The 17170-nt window shown below is 42.1% G+C and overlaps 1 long non-coding RNA gene across 1 annotated transcript; it reads left to right on the plus strand.

Moving 5' to 3' along the window:
* Positions 1-8757: 8757 nt before the first annotated feature.
* Positions 8758-13417, plus strand: LOC126015481 (uncharacterized). Its single transcript, XR_007498239.1, has 2 exons — positions 8758-8795; positions 13358-13417. It is a non-coding gene; the product is annotated as an uncharacterized LOC126015481 (long non-coding RNA).
* The last annotated feature ends 3753 nt before the right edge of the window (positions 13418-17170 follow it).

Here is a 17170-nt window from a genome sequence, read left to right on the forward strand (position 1 = left end):
ACCCCAATGGCTATTGAAATGTGCTTCATCAAAGTATTGGATCCTAACTGACCTAGATAGCTCTATAAAATGTGGGGTTCCATCAGGAAAGTACCTCCTTTTCTATGGTGTCAAGCTAGAGTCCAAGTCAGGCCCTCCTAAATTCACTCAATGAGACATAAGGAGGTAACAGAATTATTATGCTTCATATAAAATATAAATTCTGAAGCCTATTTATAGCCATAAGCACTAGATATAGCTTACCCACTGGTTTCTGCTAATATCCTAACAGACTGAAGAAAGCAACATTCTAAACAAATATTAGCACATTTTTAGATACAATTAATGTGTATCGTCATATCAATTTCAGGTATCTTAATATGATTTGATGTTTGTGAGCTTGTGAAAGGGTCACCACAACAAAGTCTGGTTACTAGCCACACTCATATATTTTTATATTTTATAATTTATTTCTCATGTTGAGACTTTTAAGATCTATGCTTAGCCAATTTCAGGTATTCAATAGCTATAGTCATCACTCCATTTGTTTGTTCTTTCACAATGTCCTTTTTATTTGATGACCATAGGTTTGTTATTTTTTTGGACCATTTTACCCATTTTCTAAACTCACCCAGGCCCACCCCTCTCCTGCCTCTGGCAACTACTTATTTGAATCTGTAAGCTAGTTTTTGATTTGATTGCATATAAAAGAAAATGATAAGTATTGGCCTTTCTTCTGACTCCTTTCATTGACAGTGTCCTCATTGTCCAACATGATGTAGGCAAATGGGAAGATTTTAGAAACGTATTAAGGTAGAGTAGCTACACACTGAATGTTTATCCCACATCTGGGTGCTTAGATCTTTCCATATTTTTTCACAACCCTTGTCTCTTTTTTTAAATTTAAACACCATGGTTACAAGGTTGTTGACACTACAGTTTTTTCCACGGATAAAGTTGTTCATTATTGAGTTACAGTCATACAACATATAACAACCTTCACCAGTGTGCATTTCCTGCCACCAACATCAACAGTTTCTTTTCTTTTCTTTTCTTTTCTTTTTATTTACATTTTTTAATTTTTTAATTACTTTATTTAAACACCATGGCTATAAGATTGTTCATAATACATTTGTTGTTTTTTCCACGGTTAAAGTCATACAATATACAATGCCCTTTACCAGTGCACATTTCCCACCACTGATGTCTCCAATTTCCTTCCCAAACTCCTTTATGCCTTCTCCCCTACGTGTTTCTGGGACATACATTTTTTTTCTCTCCTCTCCTCCACTCCTCTACTCTCTCCTCTTTTCTCTCTTCTTCCTCCCTCTCCCCTCATCCAGAATGTCTGGACTAACTTTTATGAGGAAACCACTTCCTAGACTTCAGCCTCATCACCACAGAACGATCTTTCCATATTTTGACTATAGGAAGTAAGGCTGCAGTTAAATTCCAAGGTGCATATATCTTCTTAATGTAATGATTTTTCCCTTCAGATAAATACCCTGAAGCAATATTGTCAGATTGTATGGCAATTCTAATTTCAGCCTTCTAGAAATCACCATATATTTTTTCATAGTAGCTGCCCCAATTTTCATTCTCACCAACTGTGAATGAGGGTTCCCTTATCTCCACACTCTTACCAATACTTTTCCTTCCTTCCATTTTTCTATTTTTAAAATTAAAACAATGGCTGTTCTAACAGGCATGAGGTAATTTTGATTTGCATTTCCTAGTGAAAAAATATTTTATTAGCTAGAAGTCTGAGTATTTTAGCTTGAGATTTTTTTTGCCTGATCTGGCAACTGAGGCTGGTATATGTTCTGGGTATAAAATTCATTAGGTGACTTCTGTGGATACTTGAGTTACCAATTACCTATACCAAACCCTGCCCCTCTGGTCCAGTCCTTAGGAAAACCACTTCCCTATTTTCCTGGGAAGAGTAGTCTGAACATTTTTATGTTCTGTTTACTTATAAAGGACTCTTGTTCAGGAGATTTGATTGTACTCACCTAAAGTATGTTTAGGGTAAGTGGTGATTACAGCACCTCTCTATTCTTCCTTGAAGAATATATATACACCAGCCTGAGAATACAGTTTTAGAACATGTTTTCCTTTTTTTTTTTTTTTTCTTTTTTGAGCCACACACTCTGTGATGCTCGGGGTTACTTCTGGCTATGAGCTCAGAAATCACTCCTGGCAGACTCAGGGGACAATATGAGATACGAGAGATCAAACCAAAGTTTGTTCTGGATTGGCTGCATGCAAGGCAAATGCCCTACTGCTGTGCTATCACTCTGGCCCCTAGAACATGTTTTTCTAGGTTGACCTCATGGATGTTATCTCAGGAGAATGAAGATAGTCACCTATTTGTGGCAGAATTCAGGTCAAGGTTGGACCCATGCATTAATGACCACTACAGGAGCAGAAGGAGTCCTCATATTTCCTTTGACCTTCCCTCCTCAGAGGCAGGGGTTGCTCAGATGCAGACAGTCAGAGGATAGTCAGCCAAGAACCCACTTATGTAACTTGATATGTTTTCTCCTTAGGCAAAATAAGGAAAGTATCACACCTTTCTTTTTTTCCAACAGAATCCATACTACAAAACACTGTGGCTTTTGAGTTTCTATGGTCAACAACCATTTCTAGCTTTTTCACCTTTCTATTTGTTTTGGGACCACAGCTGGCAGTGCTCAGGGCTTACTCCTGAATTTATGCTCAAGACTCACTTCTGGATGTGTTTGAGGTACCATATGTTGTGCCCAGTTGGGCATATGCAAGGCAAGCGCCTAACTACTTTCTTTTGAGCCCCCAAAATATTCCTTAAGAAGTCACACCACTTCAGAGTATTATGACATTTGAAGTTTTAATAAAGTCAATATGAATGTGTTTAGAAACAACATACATATACTATCTCTGTCTATCTGTCTGCCTCTCCCTCCCCCGCAGTGGTTTTTGCTCTTAGTCAAGCTTTTGGGGACATCTTCAGATGATCTGGATGGTGTAAAGTATATTCACGTGGTCATGGGGAGATGCTGAGGGCCACCTTCGGGTTTTCGGCCCATCCCCTGAACTAGAACTATGTCTTGGTGTGTCCAAAAAGAACACGAAAGAGGCTAAGGGAGGAAGATGGTGGCAGCCATCTCTCTGTTTGAGACATGTTTGGGACAGAAAAGCATGCACTGGCCAGAGCTGCAGGAATCAACAGTAGTGGTGGTAGTGGAAGTCAGGGGAGATATGTAGGGGGCACTGAGTGAGATGGCCAGCAGCATGGCCAGCTAAGTGAGAGGTGGGGCCAGTCTGGCACAGTCTGTGGCTTTGAAAGAAGCTGGGCGGGCTGAAGAATGCCAGTCAACCTTTGTAGTTCTGAGCTCAGGGTGTAGTGGGGCAAATCCTGGGCTGCAGGTTAGAGAGCTACTTTGGGTGGCTCAGCAAGAAATGTTTCCTTTGCTCCCAAACTCCTTTAAAATGTGCCTGTTCCAGGTGCTGGAAGCTGGGCTCTTTCAGGAGCCCCACAGTGGTACCTGTTGGCTTCCTCCGTGCCAGTCCTCTCTCTCTCTGCCAGTCCCCCTGTTCCTGTGACCTGGCAACCAGACTGCTCACAGTAGCTGCATGTCCAGTCACCCTGCCCTCACACCTCCCATCTCCCAGACTCCTCGGGTTAATCCCCAGGACAACCTTGCTTTGAAAGCAAAAATGTGGTGTGCCTACTTGAGGATTTGGACCCCAGAAGCCTCTCTCTGCCTCCTGCCTCAGCCAGACCCAGGCAGCCAGCTCAGGAAGACAGACACTTCAGAGAAGGCGACAGTAAGTTTGGCTTATCTGTTTTTATTGACTAATTTTTTTTTTATAAATGCTGGGCTAGCTTTGATAGATTTAGGGTTCCTAAAAATGCTGGGGGGTTCTTTTTATTCCTTCCTTTTCTTTCTTAGCAAACATTAAAGACTATCCCACCTTCGTATTGTTTTAGGGAGTTCATTTCTGAAAAGCAGTGGCAATAGAAAAATGCCTTCATTGCTGAAGTTCTTCTGGGTGTGTCTCCTCTCAACACTGGAGAATTTTTAAATGTTTGTGTTTGTGACCATTTATTGCTCCTGATTGTCCTTCCCCAGAAATAAATACTGCAGAGCTTGGAGATTGATTTCAGATTCAGCTGAATTTGTCCCAGGACTGCATCGGTGCCGTGTGTGTGTGTGTGTGTGTGTGTGTGTGTGTGTGTGTGTGTGTGTGTGTTGCTTGCTCATAAAGAGAAGGACAGTCAGATTTGGGGAGGAGGGTGTGGCTGGTCTGATTCAGCTTCCTTCTCTTCCTATAACTAACTCCTCCCTCCAGCCCCTCAGACTCATCCCGAGCCCCTGTTGGTGACACAGCCATGACCTTTCCTGCCTTTGGTAGTCTGTGTCAGACTTAGTCAGGTAGGGGCCATGCCCCACATTCCCAACTCATTCCATCTGTCATCTTGGCATATTTTCTCATGAAGATGCAGACCAGATAGTTCTTCCCACCACCACCACCCCCAATTGCACGTTGTCTAGCATAGGTAGTTCCTACCAGCCACACTGTATTTAGAAGCTCCCTGGCACCTCTGATTTCCGAGAGGCTTACAGATGTGAACTCATTAATCTTCACAACACCGCACACAAGAGGTAAGTAAATATTATTAACCATGATAGCAGACACACATGGATATGCAGAGGACAGCAAAAAACGGGGTCCCTTATTTATCATGGTTCATTTGATAGAGTAACTGGTATTTTTAAAACACCCATCATAGATCCAATAATTAGAGATAGGCTTTTGTTAACAAAACCACTACCCACTTCTAGCGTACCCTTGGGTACCAAATAATTACCCACTTTGTGTGGTTATCTAGCTCACTAATTACCCACAGAAATTGGGGTCAGGTGTTAACTGCTGGAAATAAGTATCCTCCAAAGACGTCGCTGAGTTGTGTGTGGAGAAAATGATATGTTCATAGCAAAACTTTTATAAGTCATAGATTTGTCTAACGTGGTAGGCAGGGTGAATGCAGACAGGGCTAGGGAGCTTAAGCGTGTGAAAGACGGACCTGAAGCATTGTGGCAGAGATGCAGAACATCTTAGGCACTGTTTTCTCTGTTTCCCTTTCCTTCTGGAAGATAAGCTCAGTGACATGGTCCCCACAATCTGGCCTTCAGACATGAGTACCCTAGGATGGGTTCATCCGGGCATTGTAGAGAGGAATGCAATGAGTCAAAGTAGTAGTTGTTGTTGTTGTTGTTGTTGTTGTTGCTGCTGCTGCTGCTGCTGCTGCTTTTGACAGTTCCACTCCTAATTATTCAAGCCTGCTCCTTTTTTTCCTCCACAAGTTTAGTGCAATCCCCTCTGTGAACCACATCTGAGAGCAACAGCCCTCAGTCACCTGCCCCTGGCAGTCCTGTCTTCCTCCATTCATCCTCATCTTCTCAGAAAGAGGAGCTTGGTGTTAAGAGATCAGCCATGAGGCCAGCAGGTCTGTCTTTTTGTTTCTTTTGAGCCTGTGCTCTTTCTCTTCTCTTCCTCTCTCTACCTCCTGGTTTGGGCTTCTCCTTCTTTCTTCCTTAGTACCAGGCTTCTGCGTGTCTTCCAGTCAGGAACAAAGCCCTGTGTCTGGGCTGAGCACAAAGCAGCTACCTTTAAAAATCCAACGTTCTCAGTCCTCCTACCTTCCCCCCACAGGTATTTCCCCCTGTAGAGCAGGCCTGTTGTCTGTGAGACACAGCAAGAAGGAATCTCAGGCATATAGCACAGTAGACCCACTGTGTGTGGGAGCAGATAGACACCCCTCATTTTCAGGGGGTGTCCTCGCTTCGTAGACTCAATGAGCCCCAGTGCCAACAAGAATGCTCTGAGAGGCGGCCCCCCGTCAACTCAGGATGCCTTTCATGTCTTCTCGCACCATGTTATTCTTTTATTTTAAATCTTTTTCCTTTTCTGTCTTCCGAGTTATTACTTATCATTGTCAAGGGACTGATTCGAAGCCGATAGACAAATGCCTGGTAGACATGCGAGCTAAAAAATATAAAAAAAGGTTGGGAGGCTAAGAAAAATGTCTGCAGTGGCTGCAAAGGGGATATAGGTGATGGATGGGTTCATTTCCAAGGCCACAGCAACCTCAGGGGTATTTGAGTACCTGGGGGCTTGTCAACCTGCCCAAAAACCCAGTCCTTGAAGAGCCAGGGGAGCTCTTGTCTCTGGAGCCAGTCTGGGATCCAAAATGAACATGGCCTAGAATTATTTGACTCACACTGTTCTTTGAGCCATTCCAGGGCTGGATTTCAAAGAAGTATTTTGGGCTTTGTGGATTTTCGTCCCGAAAGAAAAAAATCTATCCCAGGCCAGGAAATGCCTCACCTGCACGCAGACATTCATATGTTCATATGTGTCATGAATGCCCAGGGGATGGGAAACAATTAGACGGAGACAGCCATGGAGCTGTCTTGCCTCTTCACTTCTCCTCCTCCTCCTCCTCTTCCTCCTCCTCCTCCTCCTCCTCCTCCCTTTTCTTTCCCTTTTGAAAACGTGATACCTGATCTCTGGGTCTCTCTGGCTGAGGAATTTTTTTTTTGAGGGGATGGTGGTGGAGAATTTGTATAATACGATGTCTGGCCTTTCCCCCTGCCCCACTGGTGTATTTTTTGGTCTCATTAGTAGTCAGATGCCTTCCTGCATCCAGGGCTGCAGAGATGCAGGACAGACAGAGAGATTCAGGCCGCCAGGGAGCCTGTGCTTCTCTCTCTCTCTCTCTCTCTCTCTCTCTCTCTCTCTCTCTCTCTCTCTCTCTCTCTCTCTCTCTCTCCTTTCTCTCTCTCTCCTTTCTCTCTCTCCTTTCTCTCTCTCTCCTTTCTTTCTCTCTCTCCTCTCTCTCCCCTCCTATCTTTCTCTTCCTCTCTCTCCTCTGTCTCTCCTTTCTTTCTCTCTACCCTCCTTTCTCTCTCTTCCCCCCCCCCTCTCTCTCGTTCTCTCTCTCTCCCCCAGCTATGAAAGGAAGTGAGAAATGACAGGACTTGGGAGCTTTGTTGCAGGCGCCTGGCAGGACTGGTGAAAGGGGGGCCCTTCGGGGCTGGCGTAGGGGCTCTTCAGAAAAGGGGGAAAACTGGAAAGGCGCTAAAGGTGCTTCAAGGGGAAATATCGATGCCGTCTCCTACCAGCGATTTCAGCAGGCATGCGAGGAATCTGCAGGGTGCTTGGCACAAGAGCCCCCCCTTGCCTGCTTTAACCAGACACTTGGGGTTTCCAGGAGCCTGGAGTGCGCCGAGAAGAAAGGGGGCAGTGTGGTCTAGGAAAATGCAACTTGTCGCTGATTTGTGCCTGATGCTCGCTGTCCGTCAGCAGCCTCCCTTACAATCTTTTTTCCTCTCTCGCTTCCTTTTTTTTTTTTTTTCTTCTTGCCTTCTCCTTCTTCACTGAAGCCTGGAGGAGCCAGTAAAGATCAAATGTGCTTTCTCGAAGGCAGCCACTTCATATGGCTATGTCGCCAAGGCCATCATTATTATTATTATTTTTCTAATTTTTGCTGGAGTAGGGGGGGAGAGAGAGAAAGGGAGAAACACTCTGCTGAGGTCAGAAGATGATGGACGAGCTTTTCTGGGGAGAGAGGAAGGCAAAAAACCCGAATGGAATGGAGGATGGTACCCCAGAAGGAGCATTTCCAGAGGTGAGAACAAAGTTCTGATGGAGCTCAGGGGGCCTCGATGTAGCTGTCTGGCAGCTATGATTCTATTTTTAAAGGGGGGGCAGGGAGTGGGGGGGTGGCGAGTGGGGGGGAGCCTGGAGCTTTAACAGTTTTTAGTTGCCTATGAAAATAGAGAGGAAAAAAAAATCTTCCGCCTTTTTCCCTGGGAGCCATGGGGGTGGGGGTGGGGGACCCTACAGTGTCCTCCTTGCTGGCTGCTTCGTCATTGCTTCTCTCCAGCGAGCCATGGACCCTGCTCAGGTTGGAATGAAAGAGAGAGATAGGAACAGCAAGAAATTGGGTGGATGGAGGGCAGAAGAATTTCAGTGTCATCTTTTTTTTTTTTTTTTTTTTTTTTTGGAGATGGCCCAGATTGGGGTGCGGTCTGCACCCTGGGTAGTCCCTGCTGCCTGGCAGATCCAAGGGGGGAAAAAAGCAAGCAGGAGGTAGCCAGGTACCAAAGCAGACTGCAGCGGGAATCAGGCATCTGGCTTCTCTTTCTCGTTGAAAAAGTGGCCTGGGGAGCCTGGGCCGGCCACCACCTACTGGGCCCTGCAACCAAGCCTGGCGGGTGCCTCTCTCTCAAATGACAGCCCAGGATCTGGCCTGGGTGGCTGGCAAGCAGCTAATGCTGCTAGTGAGGCCTTCTGTACCCAGTGTGTGTGCTGCAAAATAGAGGGAACAACAAGGGGAGAAAGAAACATGGTCCTGGAAAGGAGGGTGTGCACTCCTTTATATTTTTTTAATTAAAAAATATATTTTTAACGGAATCAATTCAACATTGGGCCAGTCCTATCCTTCTCCCTTCCTTCCCTCCACTCCCACCAAATGCCATCTCTCTTCTCTCTCTTCTCTCTCTCTCTCTCTCTCTCTCTCTCTCTCTCTCTCTCTCTCTCTCTCTCTCTCTCTCTCTCTCTCTCACATACCCACTACAGTTACAGTGTGTAGATGTGGTGTATGTCTTCCTGCCCCCTCCCCTCCCCGCCCCGCTCTCCGTCCATCCTCTATTGAAACACCTCTCCCAGCCTAGCCAGCGAGCACACTGCACTGCCAGCTCCCATTTCTCCCCTTGCTCCGACCAGGCTGCGACAGGCGGCGGCTGCTGGGCTCCAAGGGGCCAAGGGTGAGTTCAAAGCGCCGGATTTTTGCTTTCAGGGTCTCCCTATGTTGTTATTTCTCGGGCTTCTTCCCCCCCTCCAAAAAAAAAAACCCAAGTTACCAATCCCCCTACCCTCTCTCCCTTAACCCCCCCCCCCAAATAACCCCACCTCATTTCTGCAATGTTGCATGTGGCATGCTTGTCAGGGGAGAGCGATGCCTCCGATTGATTTATTTCCTTTCCAGTGATATGTGCCAGATGCAAAATAATGCTTTTTGAAGACATTTTGCTCCTTTCTTTGCCGACCTTGGTTTTTGTTTTTTTTTTTCAAGCCAGGGGTGTGGGGGTGGCATTTCTTGGTAGATTCTAGTTTTTTCTTTTTTTCTTTCCTTTTATTGCTAAAATGATCGCTTGAGTGAGGCCCAGGGTTTTTCTTTGCTTTACTGGCGACTTTATACGTTCAGGTATGTATCTGCACCCACAGACATTTGGGGGTATGCATCTGCTTTCTCCCAATGGAACTGAACTGGGTGAGCCAGAGAAGCCCAGAGTGCAGGGAACCACCTTTGCCACCTGTTTGGGGGGCCCCTGTGGCATCAATCTCCAACTAAACCCGCCTGGCCTTGGCCTTGCTTGCTTTGTTTTCTCTCAAGAAAAGCACCGTTGGCTGCACACCTCTCAATCCCTGAGACCCTAACTTGTGATGTTTACCGTTTCAATCCACGGGTTAGGCTCTTGGGAGCTGCGAGTCGTGCCTTTGCGTCCTGGAAATGTGGTGGAACTTTTGCTTTCTTTCTTTCTTGAGCACCAAAACAAAAGAAAGTTGGTCTGGAGGGACTTTGAGCCCATGTCTGAGGTTTTCCATTGTTAGATGGGATCAGGTGACCACAAAGTGGCAGCTCCTGGATTTTCTGAGCCAGAAGGTACCTGTGTCGGAAAAAGCCTGTGGGTGGCTCTGTGTATTGTAGGGAGCATTGCCGGCACCCCAGGTTTGTGCAAGTCACAGACCCCCTGGTCGAATCCTTGAGAGCAGCACGCAGTACTCTCGGAGCGTAACAAGAACAGCTCAGTACCTGGTGCTTGACCTCAAAACATATCAGCCGAAGTCCCAGCATGCCCCAGGCCTCCAACTTTTAAACTCAACAATTCATCTTGAAAATTATGCCCAGTTACAAAGGGGGACAGGTAGATATATTATAGATTCAGTGCCCTTACATATAGACGATGTATAGCTAAGCGGCAACCCCCCTAATAGAGATAAGTAGAAACGATGTCTTTGGGGCTGAAATATGGATAGGTTGAAAAATGCTGCTTTGTTATCCTACGGGGAGAATGGAATGTGTAGTGCTCCTAAAAATTAGATTTATTTTTCTTTGCAATATTTGGATTGGAGGTGGGGAGTGAAAGGTACCAAGAGCCACCTCGCTTGTGTCTATTTTAACAGGTTATTTAAGATGAGTCTCAAAGTATCAGAGTTGAAAATATCTATTTTCTAAAAATAGGCAAGGAAAGAAATAGCAAGGGTATACACACAATTGTATCATTTAGTTTTAATCGGTGCCTCTGATTCTTGGTTTAAAAATTGGGAAATACTGCCCAGATTGAAATTCCGTCCCATAACGTTATTTATAATGCCAAATGTACATTTACAGATATCCTCTCTTAAGGCAATAGTTGGCTTGCATGCAGTTTATGGACTTCTGAAAACGTAACTTTTGGAAACTGAATCATTTCAATGATTTAGGTCCAGCTCAGTTGGAGACAGCAGTAACTTAACGTTTCTTTGTTGTGAGAAATTCCGGTTTCCAATTTCATTGAAAAAATTTTGGTATTCTTGGGCCAGCGTTTGTCTGATACTGTAGGAAAATACCAAAATCAAAGCCCTGGCTGCAAGTCCTTTCTTCCTTTAAAGACTTTATAATGGTTATTACCTCTTCTTATATTTGTAAGTCAAGGTAAAGGAAGCACTTCTTTTCCCGTTTTAACTATTTATTGCAATTTCAATCAATTGTCCTCAAGAAACCATTTTGTAGCCGAAAACTGAACTGAGAAAATAAACTCTGCCCCAATTGCAGTAGGCCTTTTGTTGCATCCTATTTTATAGTTGGAATATTTAAAGATGACTTTCCAGCCCTTACAGCCTGAATGGCCTTCAAAGAAAAGAGTTACCTGATTTTTCCACTTTGATTTCTATACCAATGGATTACTGATTTACCCAACCTTAACTGATGTATCTGGAAAATTTGGAAATGCATTCTCTAACTTATGGATCTCTATAGATTGCCACAATACTCATAGCATGTGTTTGCAAAATATTTGGTGTTTTTTTTTTCTTGAAGTCAGAATATATCTATGATGAACTCTGACAAGGTATGCCTGGATCAAGGAAAGCATACAAGAGGGTGGGATTTTTTTTTTTTTTAATTGCAAGGGAGTAGCTGACTATCCGTGACATGGTTTGTGTTTCACCGCACTCTTTTTCATTTGCCACATGTTTTCAAGAAGGTTGTTGGTGTCTGAGGCTCCTATGACCCAACTGGAGCACACAGACTTGCGAACTGCCTAAGATTGTGTATTTCAGCAGGGAAGTGCTGGGGTGTAAGGGCGGGTTTCTCAACACCCCTTCTTCCTTACCGAACCCATCAGTGAAGTTCAGTGAAATGAATAACATAATTGGTGGTTGGTTCAATCACTACCAGTCTAGACTAGCCCAGACGCATCAATTAGAGGGGGCTGTCTTTTAAAGGGAGAGTGCAACCGAAACAAGCAGGGCATTATTGATACTGATCTTTAAAAGTGCAAATCCAGCTTGGCAGATAAAAAAAAATAAGGCTGGGGGGGGGCACTGGGGGGTGCTGGTACGTTGCAGAAAGAAAAGAGAAAGAAGTGAACTAGAGCTTTCGGGGAATGGGAGACAGAAGGCAGAAGGACAGGAAGCTTGAGAGAAAAGGAGGGATAATGAGTGAAATGCAGCAGTTATGATTGGATTCTGTTCACGGGCACACTAGCTCCCCGTATTTTAACTAGATTCTCCTCCTCCTTTTTCATTCTTTTTTTTTTTCCCAAAGAAGTGCCAGTTCAAAACCAATACAGTTGAAAATTTAACCGCTCTAGGAAGCTCCAAGAGAATAAATAAATCTAAGGTACAGAAACCAGCCCAACCTCCTTTGGGCAACAATTTTCTCCAAAAGGAATACATTTATTTTCAGGTCTCTAATTTCTTTTTCTTAAAATAAAAGAAAGGATATTTTATGAACAGGATTTATTTTAAAACCAGCACCTGGGAACAGATTTTATAGACAAGATACTTTTAGGTAAACAACCCACAGTTTTCTTTGGCATCCTCTAAAATTATAGACTAACAAAAGGCTGTGGCAATTTGGTGATTTTTTAAAAAAAATATGGCTAAAAGATAAGCCCCCAGGGAAAGAAAATGTTTGATTGGTATTAATTAAAACACTGCTAATATATTCTAATAAAATCAAGTTTAACATTCTAAACTAATCTGCTTGATATGTCAAGGAGAAAAGTATTATCTTATTTGCATCTCTGCCATACAAATGTATTTGCTCATTCAGCAGAATTAATTTTTTATCACCATTTTAATCTCCTCACAGATTGAATCAAACTTATGCTTTCAAACTCAAAAAGGATAAGAGTAGGAAATCCAGAAGGAATTAGGAGACTAGTGTCTGTATTTAACTGGCTTTGTATTTTATGATGTTCTTTCCTTTTTAGTCATTAAAAAGGGGAATAGAGAGACGGCAGAGAGAGTGATACATGATCTGTTTTCCCCGCTTTCTGTTCTTGTACCTACGAAATGATTTAGGTATTGAAGTACCGAATTATCTTTTTGGCATTCGTTGACATGGCGTTGGGTGTGCCGATTCGAACAATTTATTTCTCATTTTAGAGTGTTTAATTGCAACTTCCTATTGAAGTAAAAGACTCTTAAGCCATAACCCCACGTCTCTCTCATTTTTGAACTGTGATCCTTCTGAAGAGAAAGTGGGAGGGGACGTCAAATTCTGTGCACTCAGAACTGAGTTCTTTGTTTCATTTGGAAGTTAAAAATTTCTACCAGAAAAAAGAAAAAAAAATTTCTACTTTTCTAAAAGAGCACGTTTCATGCTTTCTATTGTTGCAATGACTCTCATGATGTACCCATTTTATATCACGGTCCCCAAATGTTATCACAGCCCAATGTTTCTCCTCTTGTTAGTCTCCCATGATTATGATATCATTTGTAAATAGGTGTCTGCCATGAAAAAAATGAATGGGAGATACAGTGAGTGAGAGAGACAGAGAGAGACAGAGAGACAGAGACAGAGAGAGAAAGACCCACAATTGGCTATTTGGGAAGTAAGGAATTCTGCTCTCTACTAAAAATATGTCAACTTCTGACTAAAGTACTGATGCTGCTGCCTTTTTGCTCCATTGCCTTTTTTCAGTTCATCGTAAAAGAGCAATCACAGTTCGGTTTCATATGTATTGTTCTATAATCCAGGCAATAAATGCTAATTAGTAATGCTCAAGGATCCAACCATTCAGAGTAATTATCATAATTTACTTCTTCCTTGTTAAAGGCATTCCTTGCTGATTAAAAAAAATGAAATGGTTGTTCTCCCATTGCACTCCTGTGGAAATGCACTGGAGAGATGCTCCAAGTCTAGTCCTGCATCCTGGCTGCTTTCAAGGGACCCACCCATGCCGCTTTGCTTCTTCCAAATGGAACAGCAACTACTTACTCTCTGGAAAAAAATTCAGGTCAATGCATAAAGTTTTGCATGTGCACCAGAAAAATGTAGGATTATATATTTTCCACCCCCTTAGGCTCCTCCTCCTTTGCCCACCCCTTTCCTAAAACCATTTACCGAGTAGAACAAAGGCAACCGCTAACTCTAGAGGCATCCTTCAGCCTGAACAGCAGCAGCATGCTAAAAAGTATGTGACCGACAACATATCTCATGGCCCCAAAGTGCAGATAATTAAAGAACGCCATAGCCATCCTGACTAAATTAGCAGAAAGATCTTTTAAGAAGTCACCAAGAAAATGGATGCCATCACCTTGAACAAGATGCTCCGCGTTCTCCAAGATCACAGATGCATATTTGGTTATTCCATCGCTGATTCAGACAGAAAGAGGACAAAAGAACAGTCCTCAAAATGGAGCTTTTAGTCAGGGGATCCTCTAGGAAAAAAAAAAAAGGAGGCCTGTGTCAGAAGAGATCAATTTAATGTAGCAATGATTTTAATCAAAGGTGTAAGCTGCCATGTGTTTACTCTTTCATCCACGGATCTCAAATCTTGTCAGCCCCTTAGCCTTTTGTATCTTTGGTTCAGGTGATAGCTGCAGCCTTTTCCACATTTTCTAATGAGGCTTCTATTTAAGTTGATTTCTTCATGCTCGAAGCAAAGAAGGATCCTCTTTACAGAAGCAAGTAAATAACCATGTTGAATATTGTATTTGGTGAATGCCTCCCCCCTTTGCTGTATCTATCAAGGTACTAACCCTGCAGTGCATTGTTCATGTCCTTTAAAGGCCAGAGCTTCAGCTTTTACTGGAACATTGTAAGCACATTAGTGGCATAATTCCCTTTGGATACTATACAGAAGGAGCCACCTGCAAAATGTTGATGCTGTTATTGAAATCTCAAGTGGAATCAGCTTTCAAAAAATTAGATATTAGATACATCCGATATAATTTGCAATGTGTAATTATACTAATGTGCATATAGTTGCATGTTGCTTTACATGTTGCCTACTTGAATTTTTTTCCTTGGGCATTTCTCATTACTAGAAATGACTCCTAAGTAGGATGTTTTTCAAGTCAGCTTAAAAAAAAAAAAAGGATTCCTGATGAATTAATGAAAGACTAAAAGGAACCTACGGTTTGGTTCTCATGCAAATATGAGTGGGTATGACATAAATGTTGGAAAATGATGCTCTCTAGAAGGAATACCACCACAAATACAGTATTTGTAAATATTGGTCTCTCTTTCCTGATCTAGTTCTCTTTTTGACGTTGGAAAACTTGAAGTAATAAAGAATATTAGACTGGTAAATCTTAATTAAAAATTACAATCATTTTCATTTTTGGAATTCCAAGATAAAATGCCAGGGAAATGGAGTTAGGCTGAGAAAATAATTTTAATGTAATCAAAGTAATCAAAATCTTAAGAATCATAAACAAATTTTCTATTTTTCTCCTGCTTTGCATAGCACATGATGAACAACTGAAACTAGGCCATAGGTCATGTATAAATTATCATCACTGCTTTTTTGGTGTCTGCATATGAGACCAGAAGATCTCCTGATAGCCTCACTTGAGACCTCTTCCCTGCTGGAGTTCCTCCTATGAAGAAAATGTCCTGACAGAGCAATCTGGTATAGATTGGTCAGCCTATCCCTTGGCACTTGCTATGTGCTCAGTAGGTAAAAATGCTTTGATGCAAATTTGGAGAATCATTACCACCAAACACAGAAGGATCCCATGCAAAACAAGAGAAGAGTCCCAATTTATTCTTAGACATGCAGGAGACTGAAAGGATTCCAAGGGAGTCTCATGTGGAGATGATATAAGATATTACTCATTTCAATTAAGGAGGCCCAGGCCTGGAAGAAAGCGATTTGTTAAACATTTGACTAATCACAGACACTTAGAATATAAATGGTTCACAAATTTATATCATTTACCTTAAAATTCATGTTGAGAATGGAGGCCATATTAAAGAGAAAATTTGACATGTGATTTTCTCTACCACCAAAGCAACATACTTGCTCATGTGTTAAGGTTCCATCTATTTTAGCCACATGATCAAAGTCATCACCCCCAAATTGTGAGAGACATTCTCTTTTATGACAGTACCATTTAACTTATTTTTTTAAATGTGATTTGCTTACACATGTATATCAAAAGTGTATATTGTCCCATCCATTGTATTCTTAAAATGTGAATCCTAAACTCTATCAACTGTATATTTAATTATCCACCCAGGATAAGTTATGACATGTTCGATCAAAGCATAAAATAACTATGCATAATATTTAACCCTAGGTTGAACAAAGGATTGGGTGTGTGTGTTTATACCTACCCTCTAGAAAACCAACATATATATGTGTGTGTGTATGTATATATATATATATATATATATATATATATATATATATTTGATATAGCCAAAGTGGTGAGGACACAAAACACAAAAATATGCAATAGTGTCTGCTTTTTAATGTGCTTCATTCATTATGCACCTTCATTGTATGAACAAAATGAAGAGGCTGGAAATAAGGCTTGATTTTAATTAAAATCCACCTGCAGAATATATTTCATTCATAACAAGTTTTACAGAATAAAAGGAACAGGGATAAAGCTCTTCCCCAATCCCCTTCCTTGTAAAATGAGTGATATGGATTAGTTTGCCTCTTCTTTTCAGGTTTGGAAATGGCTGAAGTTCTTAGCACAGAGATGCAAAAGCAACTCCGAACTTGAGTCTATTTGCAGCCACAGTTGCCCTTGAAAGTTATATTTGGTTCCACCTTCAGGTTCTGTATTTACTAACATATTTTGCCTTGCTACTAAAATAGTCAAGACCAAAGTTCATTTTCAGGAAGGGCAGTGACAGAAAGGATGAACAGCTGAAGAATTAAAAAAAAAAAAAAAAGCTACACAGTGGGAGGACATTCTTGACCTAAGCTCTAAGCACATTTCCATCAACATTAACATGGATAAAACCCAGACGAGCACCTGCCTTTCTATTATAAGACGATGTCTAGTCCTTCGCCCTTTCCTTATTGAATTTCTTGCAGTGTTGGGCTTTCCCATTAGTTTGAGTCCCTTGAGTTTCACGTTTCCTTTCCATTTGATTCAACTGAAGCATGTACATTTCCCTCCAGAAGCCAATAGTAGATACATACATTAAATCTTAACATATTAAAATTTCCTGAAAACTGCCTTACCTTATTTTCTTAAACCACTTAAGTTGTACAGACAATTTTTGAATGAAGGAGACATGATACTTGATGCCCCTTTCCTTTGGATTCTGAGTCTCTGAACTTGATTCTCTGCCTCTCTCTTCCCCCCCCTCTCTCCCCCCTCCCATTCTCTTTCTGTGTGTCTCCCTCTCTTGTTTCTCTGCCTCTTTCCTCATCCTCTCTTTCCTTGTCTTTCTCTTGTCCTCTTCTCCTTCAGTTTCCTTCCTTCATTTTCCCCTCTCCCTTCTTTCCTTTTTTATTCCCTTCTTCCTCTCTCTTTCCTTTTTACCTTCCCTCCTTCCTTCCTCTTTCTCTTTCTCAAATACCCAAGCCAATAAATTTCCAATACATTAAAATTCTTCACTCACTTCTTTCATGGTACAAATTGTGTATACAGTTAGTTTCCTCTGCATTTGTTTCTTGCA

The sequence above is a fragment of the Suncus etruscus genome, chromosome 8 (genome assembly GCF_024139225.1).
Source record: "Suncus etruscus isolate mSunEtr1 chromosome 8, mSunEtr1.pri.cur, whole genome shotgun sequence".
NCBI classification, from domain to species: domain Eukaryota; kingdom Metazoa; phylum Chordata; class Mammalia; order Eulipotyphla; family Soricidae; genus Suncus; species Suncus etruscus.